We start from the raw sequence: 23305 nt of genomic DNA, 5'->3' as shown, positions 1-23305 counted from the left end.
CTGCAGACATAAATGCCAAACGTAATACAAATGTGTAAAAATAAATGTGCACCGGTGGTCCCGAACTCATTTTAATGAAAATAATTCAAATCAGATTGGTTCTTTAAAAACAGTGCTCATAGCATGATCATTATAACAAACTTTTCTAGCTGATGTTTGGAGCCAAAATTAATTACGCACAAGTTGCGAAGAATATTGTTTCAGGTAACATAGGTCAGTGTTGTGCGCGGCTGATATTCGGTGGTTTTAATGATCATTTTGCTGAAGATAACTGCTTCCATCTTAATCAATAGTTGTTTAGAATCTGTTGTATGAACTGTAATTTAGTGACACTTACACAACTTACAGACAACACTTTAACACGACTTTAACTTGGAGTTCGTTAGCAACTTGATCAAATCTTTAGCCGGGAGAAATATTATTTAGTAATTACTCAATGTAATAAAATAAGATTATCATTTCCATTTACAAATTAGTTAAATACCAAACCACTGAATAACACAGCGAACGCCACAGTGACTGGATGTAGACACATAGTTTTCCATTCTGTGGATTCACAATTTGCACCAGCTCAGAAAGCCCACGCTCAGCGTGTTTCATATGTAAGTGGCAGAACCCGGTTACATGACATGTGACGCACATTCTGCTTGCAATCTTTTTGGTGCCATTTCAGTTGATGCTTTGTATTCATAGCATGTTGTGTGAGCTGAGCAGCAAACAGTTAGTGTGTCTAGTGAGTGTGTGTCTTCGATATAACTTTTTTTTTTTAAGCTTTCATTGGTGGACATGAGTGAAAAGTGGAAGAACATTTCTCTGGAAGAGAAGTTTTCTGTTATTAAAAAAGTGGAGGCATCTTCTGGTGTGAGTCACGTGGAGCTAGCGAAGTAATTTGAACTGGCCCCCTCAATACTCAACACTACTATGAAAAACAGATTGTCGATAATGGAAGGGTTTGAGAATTGTGGCAATTCGAAACGTATGCGTGTGAAACCATTGACTTACGACGAAATGGAGGAAGTTTTATTAACTTGGTTTCAGAAAGCACACACTGCAAACATTCATATAAACTGAACTATTCTGAAGGAGAAGGTGCTTCAAATATCACTGCAGTTAGGAATGGAAAATTTTAAGGCATCCAATGGATGGATTGATAAATTTTGACAGCATCATGGTGTTGTATAGAAAGCGGAATGTGGAGAAAGTAAAAGTGTGGATGATCCAACTGTAACTCAGTGGATACAGACTCTCCCTAATCTGATACATGGCTACAAACTGATAAGACATTTACTTTTCGTGGGGAAAATTGCCATGGCGGTAAGAAGAGCAAGAAACGTCTTACCGTTTTGTTGTGTACAAACACTGATGCAGTGAAAAACTAAAACCTTTGGTTATCGAGGAGCCAAAAAATCCAAGGTGCTTCAAAAACATTTCCATGTTTCCGAGCAAATATACAAACAATGCCAAGACATGGATGATGAGTGAGATATTTTTACGTGTTCTCAGAGAATTTGATGCCAAAATGGGGATTGCTGCAAGAAAAGTGCTGCTGTTTGTGGATAGATGTGTGGCACGTCCACCAGACGTATCCTTTCTGAGAAATGTGAAAGTAATTTTCCTGCCACCCAACTGCATCAGCCACCTGCAACCTTCGGACTTGGGAATAATACATGCCCTTAAGGTTAAATATAGGACAGCCCTTGTAAAAAAGGCCTTGAATTTGATGGACCAAAGAAAACCGGGAAGCCAGCAGAGCTCACAACTGGATCTGAATATTATACAGGCAATGAATTTAATTATGTACTTGTGGAGGGAAGTCAGTGCTGAAACTATTAAAAACTGTTTCACAAAAGCGGATTCTGTGAAAATGAGATGGCAGCTCCTGTGGAAGATGTTGCAAGTGATTTGCAAGAGTTTCAGGAATTAATAGGCAGTGATTCTGTCACTTTTGAACACTTTGTGGCTGTGGATGACAACGTGGCAACCACAGGAGTATAAAGTATTGAGGAACTGACTGCAGAGAGAAGTTTGGAGAATAATAGTGGTAGTGAAAGAGACAGTGACAAGGAAGATGACCCTGTGCCCTCATATACTAAGGCAGCTAAAGCCTTTGAAACATTCGGGAGTTATATGATGGCCCATACACTTGAGGACAGAATGAGCAGTAAATGATTGCCATACAGTCAAGGAGAAATACAAAACAAATATGCTTGCTTGAATATTTAAAAAAATCATAGGTATGTGATTTTCAGATTGCATAGGTTTCTAGAGTTTTGTGCAAATTTAAGTTCCATTTCATAATTTAATTATTAAAGTAGTTATTTGTAACTAATTCTTTTTTAATCTGTACCACATACTGTGTTTTTGTGTAATATTTGCAGTATATCATAAACAAAATTTGGCTCATATTCTATAATTGGGTCAACTGAAGAACGGGATACCACCTGTCAGCTTTGGACAATGATGTCACATCTTAAGAATCTGTTATAACTTTTTACAGTACAAACTGATCCATTTACTTTGACCCATCCACCTACTGGGCCCCATGTTTTAATTACAAAAAACTAATCATTTGATACATTGATCATTTGCAATGAATATCATATTACGGTATTGTGAAAATTTAAAATGTCATCTATGGCACCATTTGTCAAAGCTGATTAGTGGTATCCCTGTCTCCAGTAATGCCATGTAATTATTATTTGGAAGCCTTCCTCTTTATAGTGTTTTCCTCTATACAGTATTCAGAATTTGTGGTCCCTTGAAAAACATTATATAGAGGTTTCACTGTATATAATAAAGAAAATTTTGACTTTTGCACCTGTGTGTCTGTGGCTCACCTATGCATAGATTGCTAATCAATATCCTTTCTCATGAATTGTGTATCCTTCCTTGCTCCAGTGACTCACTACATTGCCGTATGGTCCTTCCGTTACCTGAGCCTGTTTGGGAAACAGCTTCTTATTTGGTGCCATTGCATTCTGCAGTATGGTAGGATTTGTGGACGGTAAAGTGTTGCTTGTGGGGGCATACAGGAACGTAGTATTTATTGGGTAGGTGGGCTAGGTGCAGTCGAAGGGGTTAGACAGTGCTGGTGATTGGGGGGGGGGGGGAGGAGCAGAAAAGTAGAGGAGTGGAGAAAAGACTGTTTGCATTGGTAGAATAGAAAGCTGTATAGTGCTGGAATGGGAGCAGGGAAGAGGTTATGTGGTTGAAGGACAGGGACTAAGTTTGACACCATGGGGTTACAGGAATGAAGATGTTAGCTTTGTGATCTGGATGAAGGGTGAGGATACCCTATCCACTTTCCGCCAGAGCCTCTGACACCTACTCCTCCGTTTGCTTCACCTGGTCCTCCTCAACCCAACAAGCCACCTTCCATGAAGTTGACCTCCACCTCAGAGATGGCTACATCAGTACCGCTGTACATATCAAACCTGCCATCCATCAGCAATTCCTTCATTTTGACATTGCCACCCATTCCGTACCTAGAAGTCCCTTCCATCCAGTCTAGCCACATATGAACATGGCTTTTAAAGTGATGAGCAGCCCTCTCGAAATATACCGAAGGTCTCACGGAGCCCTTCACAGACCTAAATTATGGTCACAACCACGTGCAGGAACCGATCTCCTGTGCCTTATTTCTCCAGTCACCTGCCACCTCCCAAAGCCTCATTGTCTGGTCACATAAGATCACCTCTTTGTGACTCAATACTACCCAGGACTGGAGCAGCTGAATTACAATCTCTGCCAGGATTTCAACTACCCCTTGCTGTGCCCTGAAATGAGGAATATCCTGCTCACTATCCTCCCACCACTCTCACAGTGTTAATTCTACCACCCTCCATACTTACCCAATATCTTCATCCATCCCTACTCCAGTCCTGCTTCTAACTCCTTTCTTTATGACTCATATCCTGGTAATAGACCTAGATGCAAAACCTGTCCCATACATCCTCGCACCATCACCTACTCCAGTCCTGTCGCAAGCATCACCTACGCCATCAAAAGGTGGGACAACCTGTGAAAGCAGTCATGTGATCTACAAGCTAAGCTGCAACTACTGTGCTGTGTTCTACGTGGGCTTGACAGCCAACAAGCTGTCTGTCTGCATGAATGCCCACTGACAAATTATGGCCAGGGGACAACTGTATCATCCAGTTGCTTAGCATTCTGCCCAACACAATGTGCTTCTCTTAAGTTACTGCTTTACAGCCTGCACCATACAGATCCTTCCTACCAACTCTATCTCTCTGAATTACGCAGGTGGGAACTCTCCCAGCAATATATCCTACAGCCCCATAACAACCGTGGCCTGAACCTTCGTTAGACCCTGTCCTTCAGCCACCAATGTCCTTCCCTGCTTCCTCTACAGCATTACACAGCCTTCTGTTCCACCAATGCACACACTGTCTTTTTCCCCCTCTCTGTTTCTCTCCTTTCCTGCTCACCTTGCCCTCTCCCTCCTCCTCTCCCCACCTGCCCCCTCTGCAGCCACCACTTCACCTAGCTGCTCATAGACATGGGAAAAACCGACCAGTTGAAAATGATAGTGGTATTTTAGTTGTGAATAACTGGTACATTTTGGTATTTTATTTTGTTCACTATTACAACAGGTATTTTTTGTTTATTGCTAGCAGCCAAGCAGAAAAAAAATCAATTAGCCATAGCAGCAGTGCCAAAACTTTCCATTTTTAAGTAAACTTTTTAAAAAAGGATTAAGTGTTATTTATTAAATTAGCATTGGTTTGAAACATTGTGTTATTATACAAAATGGGAAATGGGAAAAGTAATCAGTGCTATTTTAATAACAGTGCCTATAGAAATGTGCAACACACACATTTCATAAGAACTGGTACAGCATTGGTGAGACAATAATATCCTTGTTGCTGTGTGTCGTGGCTGCATGCACATACATGCAGTGTGCGAGGTGTTGCCCCAACTGCTCTATAAGATAGCTTCCCACTATCACCAGCAGACATCCATTGTATTACAGAGGCACCAACTTTAGTCTGGAAATGTTTTCATGAATTTATTTAGCAATGAAGTACAATGCTTCATTTGATTTAAAAGTTTGTGAATTTGTCTGCCATCTCTATGAAATAATAAAAGAGGAAGGAAGTTACGACAACATTAATAAATTAAAAATATAACAACAATTCATTCATAGTTTACAATAAAAATAGAAAGTAGCTGACCTACTGTCTGTGTCTACGTAATACGCCTTCACCTCCTTGTAGCCATTGGAAATGGATACATTAACATGAGAAACAGAGTTCTGCAAGATCAGCTTTCACCTTTAGCACTGACTATTTGTAATGCCCAGTTAGTGACATGATTCCCGATTGCAGAGTTAAAAAAAAAAGAATCAGTAAGAGAATATTGGTGATCTTTTTGTAGTATTTTACCACTTTTCACTTCTCGAGAAAAGCAGCGAATGGTTGATGGATTAAGTTTTCTTTTATTTGTTACTTGATTTAATGTTTTTATTCTATTTGTTTTGAAACCAAGAGAACCAAAATTTTTCAATCTTTGTTAAATTTCTACATTTATTACAGAAATTAATAGGAATAAAAAACCAAAAAACAGCTATTTCAGAAACTGGTAATTTTGAGCAATTTTAACAGTCAAGTTAAACAGGCATGAATAAAAATACCAATATAACTGAACTGATTGTTTCAGTGATAACCGCCATCCCTAGCTGCCTTAGCCTGTCCCCACTACATCTCTGTATGCTCCTACAAGCAGCACTGTACCGTCCCCATTCTTGGCTGCCATATCCGGTCCCAACTAGTCCCGGTATGCTCCCACAAGCAGCGCTTTACCATCTACCATCCCTACTCTGCTATTCCTCCCCTCCCTGCCCAGCCTCCTCCTTACTCCCACCACCCAGATTGCTTCTCCATTCATACACCATTGCTCAGTGGGCAGAGTTATAGGTCATGTGTGTATGAATTGTGCATGCATGAATGTGTGCGTGTTATCTAATTTAGAAGGACTTTTGGGTGAAAATCTTACATGTTTAGCAGCATTTTTGTTGTGCCTGTCTGCAAGTCAACATCTCCTCTATAGGATGAGTAGTAGTCTATCCTTTTCATAATACTGTCATTATTCCATCTTGGATTTTCCATTGTTTAATAACTAAGCTGATGATAGCAGCAGTAGTAATTGTAGTAGTCATTTGTTCATTCACAGATCATTTTACAGTGCGATAGGATTTGTCAGTTTAACTCAAGGAGGAGAGGGGGAGTGGGGAGGGGGGGGAGGATATGTATATATCGAAATTGTCTGCCTGTGTTACTAAGTGGTCAGCATGTCTGACAGCCATGCAGAAGACTCAGGTTTGATTCCTGGTACTGCTAGGAATATTTGATTGGTGATAGCACCACACTGGGATGTACTCAGCCTCATGATTCCAATTGAGGAGCTGTTTGGGTGAGAAGTAACAGCTCCAACTTTGGTAAATTGACCACAGACGGGATACTGCATGTGGATGATGTTGTTGGTAGGGGATTTCATAATGGGTGGTCGATACTGAATAGCCTGTCAGAAACAATACTTAGAGCTGGTATATGCAGTTGAATGAATCTATAAGGTTATGTTTAGCCAGGGTAGAGCACATGGCCAGTTCATCATACACATTAGTTAACTTTTAATTTTCACAATTAGTATTCTGTTATTGATGTGGTAAGTGTTTTGTCACTTTAATATTATATTGTTTGGTTAGCATAACTGACATTGTCTGCAAAAAAGACCATTCTTGAATACATAACTTTCTCTGACAGCATAGGAAACAGTTAGCAGCAAAATAAGCTGGTAGTTATTTAAATTAACTTGTGTCTTATTACTGTTGTTACAAGGAGGTATATGTAAGCTTGTCTGGAAATATACATTGTGACAATGTTATCTAATATTTGAAAGTAATTACAGTGCTAGTAAATCACCTGAAATATGATCAACCATTGGTAGTGAAGGTTGTTATGAAAACAGCAAAAATGGCAAGTAATTGAAATATTTGTACCATACTCTGAACTATACAGAAAATGAATTAACATTCAGCCTTCAATGTTTGTTGGTACAAATCCCAACATGCAAAGTTATAAGATACTGAAGTTAGTAAGAAGAATTCAGTCGCAAGAGTTAATTCCTTGCTGCTGAACATAAATAAAAAGTGAATAGAAAACTTATCAGATCTTTGTGCAGATGTAAAACAAACAATAAGAATAGGTAAATTGTTATGTTCTAGTAAAATGCATGTTTCATTTCTACCTGCAGGTGAATGCCAGCGATGGTCGCAGCCTCCCAGGTCTGGCCTCGGCCAGCAAGCCTGGGGACACTCTGGAGTCTATTCTTAAGGTAAATTTGCTCTACAAATATAAATTTATATATTTTTTCTGATAATCTGAATGATCTATCAGGAGAATCATAGGATTACAAAGATTTATAAAACTTCGGGGAAAAAATTGTCTTCATGCAAAACTCTGTTGTTAAAGTTTAAAGGACTGATTTTTGTATCAAATCGCATAGTTATTTACATCATCTGTTCAGTGATAGAGAAATTAGTGCATGTACAGAGGCAAGCTTGGCCCATTTCCACAGTGCAGGGAAATGGGAAAACTGAAATAAACATGATGGCTTAATTTAATGAATGTGTTAGTAATAAATATTTGCTGATTTTAGTTCTTGCAGATGTGATAACTATAAAAAGTATTAACAAAAGGTCAAATGTTTTCTGAAATAATTTGTCTAAAAGTAAGAAATAAAATATATTATAAAAACATTTGCTGTGCCTTTGACTGATACACAAAATTATGTACGACACATGAGCTGCAACTTGACAATGCACGTTTACTTTCCTGATACTTCAAGGATTCACTATAGAATACTTTTTGGCACTAATAAATTGTTGCCACTTTTTTACACCTTCAAGCAAAGACTATAGATATATATCAAGTCCACACCACTGAACAATGCACAGTCTCAATAATCCACCAGACAATATTATGAAAGGGAAGTTGGTACTCACCATAAAGTGGAGATGCTGAGTTGCAGATAGGCACAACAAAAAGACTGTTACAAATAAGCTCTTGGCCAGTAAGGCCTTAGTCAAAAATAGACAACAGACACAAGCACGCATACACACACACACACACACACACACACACACACACACACACACACACACACACAAATGCTCACACTGCAGTCTGTGGCAACTGAAACCACACCGTGAGCAGCAGCAGAAGCAGTGCATGATGAGAGTGCCAACTGTGTGGGAGTAAGGAGGAGGCTTGGGTGGGGAGGAGGACAGATAGCAGGGTTTGGATGGTAGTGAAGTGCTACTGGGGAGGGCACAGAGGCAGGGTGGAGAGAGGGTAGGGCAGCTATGTGCAGTCGGGAGGTTAGGCAGAGGGCAGGGGGGAGATGCGGAAGGGGAGAGGGGTAGCAGAAAAGGAGAGAAGGAAAGAGACAGGGTGCGATGGTGGTGGAATGAGGGTTATGTAGTGCTGGAATGGAAACAGGGAAGAGGCTGGATGGGTGAGGACAATGACTAATGAATTTTCCTCACTCACCCAACGCCTTCCCTGTTCACATTCCAGCATTACACAGCCCTCTTTCCACCTTCGCAACTAGTCTTTCCACTTCTCTCCTTTTCCAGTACCCCCCTCCCCATCTCTCCACTTCACTGTCTGCCACCCTACCCTAGTATCCCTCCCTCTTCTCGCCCCACCCTCCTCCTTACTACTACCCAGTCGCCACCCTCCATCATACACTGGTGCTGCTGCTTCACTTGCCAGAGACAGCAGTCACGTGTGTGTGAGTTGCATTTGCATGAGTGTGTGAGTGTGTCTGCTGTCTATTTTTGATGAAGGCCTTACTAGCTGAAAGCTTATTTGTGACAGTTTTTTTTGTTGCGCCTATCTGTGACTCTGTATTTCCACCGTATGATGAGTAGCAACTTCCCTTTCATAATATTGTTGCATTCCATCCTGGATTTTCCATTGTTCGATTTAATTCACCAGACAGATATTCTTTAGTACTCTTTAAAATTCTAAGATACTAAATTAAACAGTGAACTTTAAATTCTCAATCATCACATCATGTGTACATAATTTTGAACAACGTCCACAGGCATGACAGGTGTGTCTCTAATGTATTTTATTTCTTGGTTTGAGACAAATCATTTCATAGATCATTTGACCAAATTTTAATTTTTTATTTTCAAGTTTTGATGAGAAAGCATGAATTTTTTGACACCTCATTTGCTTTCCTAGAGTCTTCAATTCTCAAAATATCCTAAATTTAGTACTTGAGTAGAAGGAAGCCTTTTTGACAGTTAAATATCACAGAAACGCAACTTATTATGTCCAAAATAGCTAGGCCTTGGGGAGATGACCTTTTTGACATTCCATTCGCAAAGCTAGCAGCAGGTGTCTTTGAAATATTTCAATTTTTCCTCAAGTCACTAATTAAGTTTCTGATTTCTTTCAAGCAATTAAACCTTTTTTTCTTTTTTTCCTTTTTGCAAAACTGAACCTTATGCTGATCAATTGGTACCCTATTTGTCCATTTCCCACTCTTTGTCTGGCTATGAAAACTCAGTTAACATCCATTGCATAATTTATAGAGACTCTTGTTTTCATTCCATTCAAACATCTGTCCAAAAATTATCAGTGCTGATATCGACAAGTGATGCTTGGAGTTAGTTATATAAAAATATCTGTGAAGAATAGCATGGCAAATGTTACATTTTTATAGAAACATAAATAGTTTGTGAATAACTCAAATGAAAAGCTCCGTCTGCTATGCATAGAATTAGTAACTGGCTATTGTTTTGTGAATGTGGTCAGTATCAGAATAGTCTTATAGGATTTTTTGAGTAATTCTTCATATCTGGATCCACATCTGTACTCTGTGAATCACCTTATGATAATGGTGGAGGTTATTTCTGATACAATTCTCATTTCTCCCCATTTCTCCTATTCCATTGACAAATAGTGCATGAGAATTAAAACTGTTGGAAGGTCTCTATACAAGCTCTAATTTCTCTCATTTTCTTGCTGTGGTGATGTTCAGACATGAAGGTGGGAGATGTAATATGTAGCCCAGCTATTACTGGAATTTACACTCTCAGTATTTCTACAGTAAAACTTGCTAAGAGTGCAGAAAGCCTCTCTAGTAATTTATGCCATTGGAGTTGGTGACTGTATTCAAAACACTTGTAATTACTTAACATTGGACTGAAGGAGACCAATCACTGAAAATCAGGAGAATTAAGTTGTTAAAAAAAACAACAACTTGCTGTCTTTCAGAGCTATCCTTTAGCTACCTAGAGTAAAATGGGGAGGGACGGGGGGTGCGTGGCTAGCAGCTTGGAGTGAGGCAGTTGGTTTGTCAGGAGTATGGGAGGGAGAGGTGGCAGGTATATGGGCTGGCACAATTGTAGCGGCCAGTGGGAAACAGCACACATGGACACGGGGACATCAGTTGGGAGGGGTGATAGGACAGAGGAAGGAGAAAGAGATGTGGGGACAGTTGGTTGCCAAAGATTGAGGCCAGTGGAGGACAAGTTGTAAGAATAACTCCGATCTGCATAGTTCAGAGAAGCTGACAGTGAAGGGAAGGACACAGATGGCTTGGTTTGTGAGGCAGCCATTGACAATGACCAAGTTGTGCTCGTCTGCATGTTGTGCCACCAGGTGTTCAACTTTGTTCATGGTGACAGTTTGGCAGTTGTCATTCATCCTGATGAACAGCTGATTGGCAGTAATACCAACATAAAAAGCTATGTAGTGTTTACAGCAGAGTTGGTGTATGACATGAGTACTTTCACAGGTGACCGGGCCTCTTTTTGGGTAGGATAAGCATGTGACTGGACTGAAGTAGGAGGGACTGGGCAGCTCTTGCACCTTGCTCTGCCACAGGGATGTGATATGGGAATGGCATAGGGATGAATGAGAATGTTGTATGTTTGGAGGGGTAAGAAGGATCTTGGTAGGATGTCCCTCGTTTAGGGCAGGATGAGAGGTAATCAAAGCCCTGGCCATGACAAAGGATATGGTTCAGTTGTTCCAGTCCAGGGTTCTCGTTTGTAGCTGATTCTGGTAAGTTTGGGGGTGTGTGAGGATATTACACAGGAAATATGTTTGTGAACTAGGTGTGGAGGGTATTGCCTTTCTGTGAAGGCCTTTGTAAAGCCTAAAGCATATTGGGCAAGGGAGTTCTTGTTACTGCAAATACATCATCCACGGATGGTTACACTGTGGTGTGGAATGGATGGTAGCTGTAGAAATGGAGGTACAGTTGGTGTTTAGGAGTTTTAATGTGGACAGAGGTGTGGATGGAGCCATCAGAGAGGTGGAGGTCCAGAAAAGTGACATGCTGGGTAGAGGAGGACTAGGTGAAGTGGATGGGGGAAAGTTGCTGAGGTTGTGAAGCAATGTGCATAGGGTGTCTTGACCCTGAGTCCGGATCATGATATCATCTATGAACTTGAACCAGACCAGGGATTGGGAGTTTCGGGAGCTAGGGAGGTTTGTTATCGATGGCACATAAACAGGTTGATATAGGAGTGTGCCCATGGCTGTGATGTGGATTTTCTTGTAAACCTTCCCTTCAAAGCAATAAGAGTTGTGGATCATGATATACTTGGTAAGGTGTATCCAGAATGAGGTGAAGTGGATGGGAGAAAAGGTGTTGAGGGCCAATGGTGACCCTGCCCCCTCCTACCTACCCACCCCCATGTCAGCTTCCAGGAATTCCTTGCCTCCAACTTTGCCTCACCATCCTTCTCAGAACCCTAGCCTTTTGGCAGAAGAAAAGGCAGCCCTTAAACAACCTGAAAACAGATCCATACCTAATTATCCTACCTGCAGGGCTGCACTGTCATGATGATTTGCAGTGGCTACCTGATGGAAGGCCTCCACCAACTGTCTGATTTCTCCACCTACAAGCTCTACCTGAGTGATCCTATCCTGGAGGTCCAACATAACCTCCAATCCCTACTGAAATCCATAGGCCCTTACCAAAGCCTCTCACAGGGTGTATACGCCCTGGGACAATTTTCATCTGGAAGAAATCTGGGTAAAAAAGCAGGAAATTTTTAGAATTCCAGGAATTTTTCATTGTTTTAGTTTTCAGTGAAATTTTTGCAGTTTTGACTAGTAAGAACTGCTTTCGATGCGTGTTTCTGCTGGGCCTTGTTTCGATGAGCGTGACATACCAACTGTTTACATTGCTAACAGGCTGTGGAAAAATATTGCGAATGGTTGTTTGAGAAGGCTTACTTTCAAAGTAAATTTCCTTTTACGCTAGATGAATTATGTTACGTGTGAGAATATGCAATGAATGTCTTAAACCATGGAGCAGTAGACTGTCATTAAAAACTTAATATTCAGGACCAGCCACTTAGAAAAAAAAATTCAGGCCCAAAAGACCAGCCCTTTATGCCATTACTTAAAATTTTACTGGCACATTGGTGTTTGATATATCTTAAAGAGATTTAACATTCTGAACTAGGCACTTAGAAAAAATTTTGGGCCCAAATGACCAGCCATTTATGCCATTAGTTAAAATTTTACTGGCACATTTGTGTTGATATATCTTAAAGGGTAACACATGCTACAAAAAGACCATGTTTCAAGGTTAATATATCTTACTTGTTTTAGTTCTTTCATAGAGTACAATTTATGGAATAACGATGGCATTAATTAGTCTTACAGAAAAGTGCAAAGTGTGTTCTTGAGCAATTTCACACATAATTGGCTTTTCTATAGAAAAGTAAGTGCTTGACAGAACATATATTCTGCCATAACCTACAGAATGTCTGGTGCACAGCAGTGAAATTTCTAATCATACTCATCAGAAATATTCAGCTGCTGCAATTTAAGCTGTGTGTATATAGCTTTCTTAAAGGTCACATGAGCAGACATGAAACTTATCATGAGTTTAATCTGGCTACTGTTAAAGCTCAGGAATGCAGAACTTCTCTTCAAATATGATTTCTGCATCATCAACTTACTTTTCAGGTATTTCTATCTGTAAATGCCTCTGTCCCACATAGATGTAGAAATGTCCCTTTCTGCAGTCTTTCTATAGAGGACCACTGAATTAGTCTTCTAATCACAGCTGCCAGGTGCTCTCATTCAATATTCCTTACTAGAATTCTATAATTTATTGAAACCCCAACATGGAAGTTCCTAAATAAACTGTAGCTTGGCTTTTGGCTTGAAATGCCTTGAAACATTGTTCTCCATTCTGAATTTACAATGAGAAATTTTCGAGATGGGTCAAAACAGAGGTAGGTGTTTCCACTGTAATCTCTCAGCTTTTAGAACAACAGGTTGAGTTCTATCTGCTTAAATTCGGTCACAGATCTGGTCTGATACTTGCAAAACTCATATTTCATTGCCCAGTTGACAATGCGTAACTGTATTGGAGGCTATCTGATCTGAAAGTCAGCATTGACTTGGGCAGTGTTGTCTGTGGTGGTCTGGATCTCATGAACAAACAGAGTGAGTAGAGTTTCACAAGATCTCTGAATCAGAAATACATTTTGATTTTTATAGAGGAGATTTTATTCTTCAAAAAGGTCATATTGTGTGAGCATAAAACATATTCTGTAATTCCAAATCAGATTAATCAAAACAATATAGGACTATAATGATGTGCATCTGTTTCGTGACTTTCTGGAAATGAGAATAACATGCAGTTTTTCCCCGGATGGAATGTAACAATATTATGAGAAGGAAAGCTGCTACTCATGTTATAGCAAAGATGCTGAGTTGCAGATAGGCACAGATAAGCAGTTTTTTCCCATTATTTGGTACTTTTATTCCTCCAGTGAGATAATTATGATGAACTGCAGCTAGAAGAGGAGCAAAGTCTTTCACATAATATGTTAACAATTTCACAAGTATCTCATCAGGTCCTGATGTTTTCCACTTTAAACAATTTTAGTTGATTTTCTATTCCTTGATTTTTCTATTCCCTGCTGACTTACCTGCCATTTCAGCATTTGTACAATGAGGTGAAAGGAATAACCGTATTATGATCTACTGCTGTAAAACAATTGCAGAAAACTGAATTCAGTATTATGTTCTTCACTGTGTCATCTTCCATTTTGGTGCCGATGTTATCACTGAGGGACTAAATAGATTCTTCCAATGCGCTTACTGACTTTATGTAATATACATCTACATCGATACTTTGCAAGCCACTGTAAGGTGCGTAATTGAGGGAACCATGTACCATTCGTTGTCATTTCCCACCCTGTTCCACTTGTAAATAGAGCAAGAGAAAAATGACTGTCTTTATGCCTCCATATGAGCCCTAATTTCTCGTATCTTACTCGAGCAGTACTTTACAGATGAGCCATTCTTTCCTGAAATTCTCTCAGTAAACCAAAGTCCCCATGGACCATGGATCTTGCCGTTGGTGGGGAGGTTTGTGTGCCTCAGCAGTATAGGTAGCCAATACTGCAGGTGCAACCACAGTGGAGGGGTGTCAGTTGGGAGGCCAGAAGAGGGGCCTGAAGAGGGGCAGCTGCCTTTCAGTGGTTGCAGGGGCAACAGTCTGGATGATTGACCAATCTAGCATTCTAACATTAACCAAAACAGCCTAGCTGTGATGGTACTGCGAACAGCTGAAAGCAAGGGGAAACTGCAGCTGTAATTTTTCCCAAGGGCATGCAGCATAGTCCCCCATTTGGATCTCCGGGCAGGGACTACTCAGGAGGATGTCATTATCAGGAGAAACAAAACTGTCATTCTACTGATTGGAGTGTGGAATGTCAGATCCCTTAATAAGGCAGGTAGGTTAGAAAATTAAAAAAGGGAAATGGATAGGTTAAAGTTAGATATAGTGGGAATTAGTGAAGTTTGGTGGCAGGAGGAACAAGACTTCTGGTCAGGTGAATGTAGGGTTACAATTACACTCCTGGAAATGGAAAAAAGAACACATTGACACCGGTGTGTCAGACCCACCATACTTGCTCCGGACACTGCGAGAGGGCTGTACAAGCAATGATCACACGCACGGCACAGCGGACACACCAGGAACCGTGGTGTTGGCCGTCGAATGGCGCTAGTTGCGCAGCATTTGTGCACCGCCGCCGTCAGTGTCAGCCAGTTTGCCGTGGCATACGGAGCTCCATCGCAGTCTTTAACACTGGTAGCATGCCGCGACAGCGTGGACGTGAACCGTATGTGCAGTTGACGGAGTTTGAGCGAGGGCGTTTAGTGGGCATGCGGGAGGCCGGGTGGACGTACCGCCGAATTGCTCAACACGTGGGGCGTGAGGTCTCCACAGTACATCGATGTTGTCGCCAGTGGTCGGCGGAAGGTGCACGTGCCCGTCGACCTGGGACCGGACCGCAGCGACGCACGGATGCACACCAAGACCGTAGGATCCTACGCAGTGCCGTAGGGGACCGCACCGCCACTTCCCAGCAAATTAGGGACACTGTTGCTCCTGGGGTATCGGCGAGGACCATTCGCAACCGTCTCCATGAAGCTGGGCTACGGTCCCGCACACCGTTAGGCCGTCTTCCGCTCACGCCCCAACATCGTGCAGCCCGCCTCCAGTGGTGTCGCGACAGGCGTAAATGGAGGGACGAATGGAGACGTGTCGTCTTCAGCGATGAGAGTCGCTTCTGCCTTGGTGCCAATGATGGTCGTATGCGTGTTTGGCGTCGTGCAGGTGAGCGCCACAATCAGGACTGCATACGACCGAGGCACACAGGGCCAACACCCGGCATCATGGTGTGGGGAGCAATCTCCTACACTGGCCGTACACCACTGGTGATCGTCGAGGGGACACTGAATAGTGCACGGTACATCCAAACCGTCATCGAACCCATCGTTCTACCATTCCTAGACCGGCAAGGGAACTTGCTGTTCCAACAGGACAATGCACGTCCGCATGTATCCCGTGCCACCCAACGTGCTCTAGAAGGTGTAAGTCAACTACCCTGGCCAGCAAGATCTCCGGATCTGTCCCCCATTGAGCATGTTTGGGACTGGATGAAGCGTCGTCTCACGCGGTCTGCACGTCCAGCACGAACGCTGGTCCAACTGAGGCGCCAGGTGGAAATGGCATGGCAAGCCGTTCCACAGGACTACATCCAGCATCTCTACGATCATCTCCATGGGAGAATAGCAGCCTGCATTGCTGCGAAAGGTGGATATACACTGTACTAGTGCCGACATTGTGCATGCTCTGTTGCCTGTGTCTATGTGCCTGTGGTTCTGTCAGTGTGATCATGTGATGTATCTGACCCCAGGAATGTGTCAATAAAGTTTCCCCTTCCTGGGACAATGAATTCACGGTGTTCTTATTTCAATTTCCAGGAGTGTATAACATCAAATAGGAGTAATGCAGGCGTAGGTTTAATAATGATTAAAAAGAATAGGAGCATGGGTAAGCTTACTACGAAAAGCATAATGAACACATTATTGTATCCAAGATAGACACGAAGCCCACGCCTACCACAGTAGTATAAGTTTATATGCCAACTAACTTAGCAGATGCAAAGAGATTGAATAAATGTATGATGAGATAAAAGACATTATTGAGATACTAAAGGGAGATGAAAATTTAACAGTCATGGGGCACTGGAATTCTGTAATAGGGAAAGAAAGAGAAGGAAAAGTAATAGGCAAATATGGAATGGGGTAAGGAATGAAAGAGGAAGCCGCCTGGTAGAATTTTGCACAGAGAATAACTTAATCATAGCTAACACTTGGTTTAAGAATCATGATAAAAGGTTACATATATGGAAGAGGGCTGGAGATGCTGGAAGGTTGTAGATAGATTACATAATGGTAAGACAGAGATTTGGGAACCAGGTTTTAAATTGTAAGACGTTTCCAGGGGCAGATGTGGACTCTGACCACAATCTGTTGGTTATGAGCTGTAGATTAAAACTGAAGAAACTGCAAAAAGGTGGCAATTTTAGGAGAAGGGACCTGGATAAACTAAAAGAACCAGAGAATGTAGAGAGTTCCAGAGAGAGCTTTAGAGAACAATTGACAAATACAGGGGAAAGAAATACAGTAGAAGAAGAATGGGTAGTTTTGAGAGATGAAGTAGTGAAGGCAACAGAGAATCAAATAGGTAAAAATATGAGGGCTAGTAGAGATCCTTGGGTAACAGGAAAGATAGTGAATTTAATTGATGAAAGGAGAAAATATAAAAATGCAGTAAATGAATTGGGCAAAAAGGAATACAAACGTCTCAAAAATGAGATCGACAAGAAGTGCAAAATGGCTAAGCAGGGATGACTAGAGGACAAATATAAGGGTGTAGAGGCAAATATCACTAGGGGTAAGATACATACTGCCTACAGGAAAATTAAAGAGACCATTGCAGAAAAGAGAACCACCTGTATGAATATCAAGAGCTCAGATGGAAAACCAGTTCTAAGCAAAGAAGGAAAGGCAGAAAGATGGAAGGAGTATACAGAGGGTTTATACAAGGGTGATGTACTTGAGGGCAATATTATGGAAATCGAAGAGCACATAGATGAAGATGAAATGAGAGATATGATATTGCATTAAGAGTTTGACAGAGCACTGAAAGACCTAAGTCAAAACAAGGCCCCGGGAGTAGACAACATTCCATTAGAGCTACTGGTACCATTGGGAAAGACAGCCATGACAAAACTCTTCCATCTGGTGAGCAAGATGTATGAGACAAGATGAATATAATAATTCCAATCCCAAAGAAAGCAGGTTTTTACAGGTGTGAAAATTACTGATCTATCAGTTTAATAAGTCATGGCTGCAAAACACTAACACGAATTCTTTACGGACGAATGGAAAACCAGGTAGAAGCTGACCTCGGGGAAGATCAGTTTGGATTCCATAGAAATGTTGGAACATGTGTGGCAATACTGACCCTACGACTCATCTTACAAGATAGATTAAGGAAAGGGAAACCTATGTTCCTAGCATTTGTAGACTTACAGAAAACTTTTGACAATGTTGACTGGGATACTGTCTTTCAAATTCTGAAGGTGGCAAGGGTGAAATACAGGGAACGAAAGGCTATTTACAATTTGTAGAGAAACCAGATGACAGTTATAAGAGTTGAGGGGCATGAAAGAGAAGCAAGGTTTAGGAAGGGAGTGGGGCAGATTTGTAGCCTATCCCCAGTTTTAATCAATCTGTACATTGAGCAAGCAGTAAAGGAAATAAAAGAAAAATTTGGAGTAGGAATTAAAATCTATGGAGAAAAAATAAAAACTTTGAGGTTTGCTGATGACATAGTAATTCTGTCAGAGACAGCAAAGAACCTGGAAGAGCAGTTGAACGGAATGGACAGTGTCTTGAAAGGAGGATATAAGATGAACATCAACAAAAGCAAAACAATCATAAGGGAATGCAATGGAATTAAATCAGGTGATGCTGTGGGAATTGGGTTAGGAAATGAGACACTTAAAATAGTAGAAGAGTTTTGCTATTGGGGAGCAAAATAACTGATGATGGTCAAAGTAGGGAGGATATAAAATGTAGAGTGACAATGGCATGAAAAGCATTCCTGAAGAAGAGAAATTTGTTAACATTGAGTGTAGATTTATGTGTCAGGAAATCTTTTACTTAAAGTATTTATATGGAGTGTATCCCTGTATGGAAGTGAAACATGGACGATAAATAGTTTTGACAAGTAGGGAATAGAAGCTCTCGAAATGTGGTGCTACAGATGAATGCTGAAGATTAGATGGGTAGATCACGTAATGAATGAGGAGGTACTGAACAGAATTGAGGAGAAGAATAATTTGCGGCACAACTTGACTAGAAGAAGGGATTGGTTGATCACGTTCTGAGGCATCAAGGGATCACCAATTTAGTATTGGAGGGCAGCGTGGAGGGTAAATTTCATAGAGGGAGACCAAGAGATGAATACACTAAGTAGATTCAGAAGGATGTAGGTTGCAGTAGGTACTTGGAGATGAAGAAGCTTGTACAGGATTGAGTAGCATGGAGAGCTGGATTCTCTGGACTGTAGACCACAGCAACAAACTGAAGTCAACCATTTGCCTTCCCTACCACAGTTTTGACATGCTCGTTCCACCTTATATTGGTTTGGAATGTTATGCCCAGATATTTAAATGATTTCACCGTGTCAAGCTGGATGCTAGCAATACTGTATCCAAACATTATGGGTTTGATCTTCCTACTCATTTACTTACATCTTTCCACATTTAGGGCTAGCTGCCATTCATCACGCCAACTGGAAATTTCATCTAAGTCATCTTGTATTGTCCTACAGTCAGTCAACTTCGACACCATGAAATCATCAGCAAATAAATGCACACTGCTGCCCATCCTGTCCACCAAATCCTTTATTTATGTAGAGAACAGCAAAAGTCTTATCACACTTCTCTGGGGCACTCCTGATAATACCCTTGTCTCTGATAAACACTAGCCATTGATGACAACATACTGGGGTCTATTATTTAAGAAGTCTCCAAGCCACTCACATATCTGTGAACTTATTCCATATTCTTGTACCTTCGTTAACAGCCTGCACTGGGGCACTGTGTCAAATGCTTTACAGAAATCTAGAAATGTGGAATCTGCCTATTGCTCTTCATCTATAGTTCTCAGTATATCATGTGACAAAAAGGCAAAGTGAGTCTTGCATGAGTGATACTATCTAAAACCATGCTGATTCGTGGACATAAGCTGTTTAATTTCAGGAAAGTTTATTATATTCAAACTGAAAATGTGTTGATGGATTCTACAGAAAACAGAAGTTAAGGATATTGGTCTGTAATTTTGTGGGTCCGTTCTTTTAGCTTTCTTATATACTGCAGTCACCGGCACTTTTTTTCGGTCGCTTGACACTAGCTGGGCTAGAGATTCACAATAAATGCAAGCAAGGTAAGGGGTCAGTGCCGTAGAGTACTCTGTGTAAAATCAATCTGGGACTCTATCTAGACCTGATGATTTATTTGTTTTCAAATCTTTAAATTGCTTCTCTACGACAGGTATACTTATTTCTATGTTGTGCATATGTGAGTCTGCCCGATGGTCAAATGATGGAAGTGATAGCAAAATGTCCTGAGTATTTTGGTCAGATTTGTTGAGATGCATTCTTTGCTTTCACAGAAATTTTCTAACACAGCTATTGAACCATGGTGGCTCTCTCTCATTCCTCATGATCATGCGTATTGTCACTGTTTCCCTCCTCTATGTTAACTGTTTTGGAAGTTTGTGTCTGTTACTTATTAGAAAGTCTAAGATGTTGCCCTCCCTAGTTGGTTCTATAATTATTGCTTGAAATATTTTTCAGAAAAAATATTTCAGAGCAGTCTCACATGAATCCCTGTCTCTGGAACTAGTGTTAATTGCATGACTCTACTGTTCTTTAGCCGGCAAATTAGACTATCTCAGGAATTATAATCATTTGAAATGATAAGCTCAAGGTATACAGTATATGAGTGTGAAATTTACAACAAAGTAAAAGGAAAAGATTTTCTCAATATTAATCTAGAATCAGTAAAAAAAATTACAAGACAAATTGGTACAGAAATGTTACTGTTCAGTTGAAGAGTTCATGGACGATGAACTGAGAATTTGATAAGCGGAAATCAGATACTTCACCTTAAAGTTTGTAATTTTAAAAATTTACCAATTTCGTATCCAGTAAGTATATCATATTAATGATATTTAAGAAAAACTGTAAATCACTTTTTGTGTTCTGATGAGTTTTTGGTGTACAGTAAGTCAGTTACTTGAAACTTTGTGTTATGAGACACTAAATTTCTATCCTATTCTATTCCTGATCAGGAAACTTACTCACAAATGTCTCCAAGTCTTCTTTTTAGTCTTCCGCCACTATAGCTTGTGAGGCAGGTGGTGTTTAAATATATCTGATTACCATCTCTGACACATCTCTGATGCTTACCCTCAATCAGATTATTTTACACTTGGAAACAGCCATAACCTCACTACATATTATAAACCCACTTTTGGTTTCAGCAGTCTTTCGTTTTGTCTGAAAAGTTCTCTAATTTTTCTAATAATGACATGTTGGTGACCATTTTGGTTTCAGCAGTCTTTTGTTTTGTCTGAAAAGTTCTCTAATTTTTCTAATAATGACATGTTGGTGACCATTTTGGTTTGGCTCAGATATGTGCAGAAGTGACAAAAACAAATAAATATCCATATTCATTAAAGCTGTAAAACTTAGATACTTGTAGAATTAATACTTGCAGTCATGGCCAAGTCACAAAAAATTATACGTAAATATGGCCTTGTATATTATGCATATAAAAATAAATTGTGACTCAGTGTCACACAAAACAAAGATCATATACTTTCTTTGTAATATGTTAGTTCAAATATTAAAAGGTTGGACACAATGTTATTCAGTTTAAGCTTTTTGTATGTTCAGGAGAAAACAACAGTTACGTGTTGCAGTTTACAAACAAAGAACTTCTGATATTATTTCCTTATGTAAAATGTTATTATTATAATTTTAATCTTTTGCTTTAATAATATCAAAATACTTGTTACTGCTATTGGAAATGACATTGGAAATATCGACAAAATAGACGACACATTGAGTAGAGGGAAAAAAAATGTGTTGAAGATCAATTATGCATTTTTACAAATAGCATAATTTTATTAGAAGAAAGAAGAAAAACATTACTTTTATTCCTCGTGTTGACTTTTATCTCACTGATGTTGCACACATTTTGTCATGTACAGAAATACCATATGAAAACAATTTGCATGTTACTACTTCCTATAGCTGCTGTTGAGTCTGCAGCAGTACAGAGTGATACTGTGAAACATTTCTTGTCTCTCCCCAGATCTTACTGATACTTGTCAGACATAATGCTAAGGCACTTGCTTAAACTGCCCACATTATAATACAGGGTGACAATTACTGAATTATATTAAATAAAATCATCATAACTTTTGAGCGGTTTGCCTTAGGATGTTCAGACTGCACCATTGGCCGCGGGGCATGATGGGAATTAGTATGCGCAGTAAGCCCACTTTCATTTTAATGGGTCTCTTCAACCTCAGTGGGTGACTGTGTGATGTGCAATGTGATATTCCTTGATGGCACAGTGATTACCAAATGGTATATTAAGGTTTTGGAAAATGATTTCATCCTCATTATCCAAAGTGAACCTGATTTCGACAAGATGTGGTTCGTGTAAGATGGAGCTCGATGCCATCGAAGCAGGGGAGTGTTTGATGTCCTGGAGAAGCACTTTGGGGACTACATTCTGGCTCTGTAGTACCCAGAGGCCACTGGCATGGGCCTTGATTTGCTGCCGTATTCTCTGGATCTGAACACATGTGACTCCTTTTTGTGGGGCTGTATTAAAGACAAGGTGTACAGCATAACTCCAAAACCATTGCTGAGCTGAAAACAGCCATTCAGAAGGTCATCGGCAGGATTGATGTTCCATCACTTCACCGTGTCATGCAAAGTTTTGCTATTTGTCTGCACCAATATTGGCAGGCATATCAAACATGTCATAACCTAAGTCCAAATATATGTAGTGACGTTTACATGTTGAATAAAGTATGTACATGCCATAGTTTGTAACTAATTTACGTCTTTTGTTCTTTCATGTAGTTCAGTAATTGTCAACCTGTATGTGGCAGTGCACAGAACAAGCCACTAATTTATGATGTTCTGTTACTGCAAAGTAAGAAGAGTCATTGAATAAGGAATTTTGAGCTACAATTTCACCAATATCTTTATGCTGAACACTGTAAATTAGTACTTGCATAGTTTTTATTTGTTACACATTTCAGCATTCATTTTTATCATATGTTCAGTTTTTGTCTTTCATATCTTTTTTAACACAAATTCTATGCTTTTTATACCAGTATACCTCAGTACTAATAAAAACTAGTCCAGGTTATTGTGAATGTGCTACTGAAGAAACCATATGTATAACTTTTTTAGCAAATGCGAGAGGCAGCTGACAAACGCAAGGAACTCGAAAGAGAACATGCTGAGGCCCTCACACAGCTCCGAGAAAAACAGAATGAAGCACAGAGGCTCACGAAACAGAGGGATGCATCTTCTAGAGAAAAAAGCAAGTCTTATGAGACTATTGAAGCTCTGCAGGTAGGTTTGCATGCCACAGAATCTTTCTACTGGGAGAGTGCTTTTAGCAAGTGACTTTTTTCTCTGCTGTTGTATATATTGTACTAATTATTTTATAACTCTGTGATCTGATGACTTGTTATGGAGTGGCTGTGTGTGCAGAACATACAGTTTAACCTGATCCACACAAGTTGGATGTTAATTACTGCATTCAACATGTGTT

The 23305-nt window shown here is 40.2% G+C and overlaps 1 long non-coding RNA gene across 1 annotated transcript in view; it reads left to right on the top strand.

Moving 5' to 3' along the window:
* The window catches only part of LOC126100719 (uncharacterized), a 95931-nt gene extending 72863 nt beyond the window's left edge, over positions 1 to 23068 (top strand). Inside the window, exons 2-3 of the long non-coding RNA XR_007522202.1 lie at positions 7273 to 7353; positions 22939 to 23068. This is a non-coding gene — a long non-coding RNA (uncharacterized LOC126100719). The remainder of the gene's footprint in view (positions 1 to 7272; positions 7354 to 22938) is intronic.
* Positions 23069 to 23305: the final 237 nt, after the last annotated feature.

The sequence above is a fragment of the Schistocerca cancellata genome, chromosome 9 (assembly GCF_023864275.1).
Source record: "Schistocerca cancellata isolate TAMUIC-IGC-003103 chromosome 9, iqSchCanc2.1, whole genome shotgun sequence".
Taxonomy (NCBI): Eukaryota; Metazoa; Arthropoda; class Insecta; order Orthoptera; family Acrididae; genus Schistocerca; species Schistocerca cancellata.
Note: the sequence above shows the minus strand (reverse complement) of the source record. Positions and strands in the feature narration are given on the sequence as shown.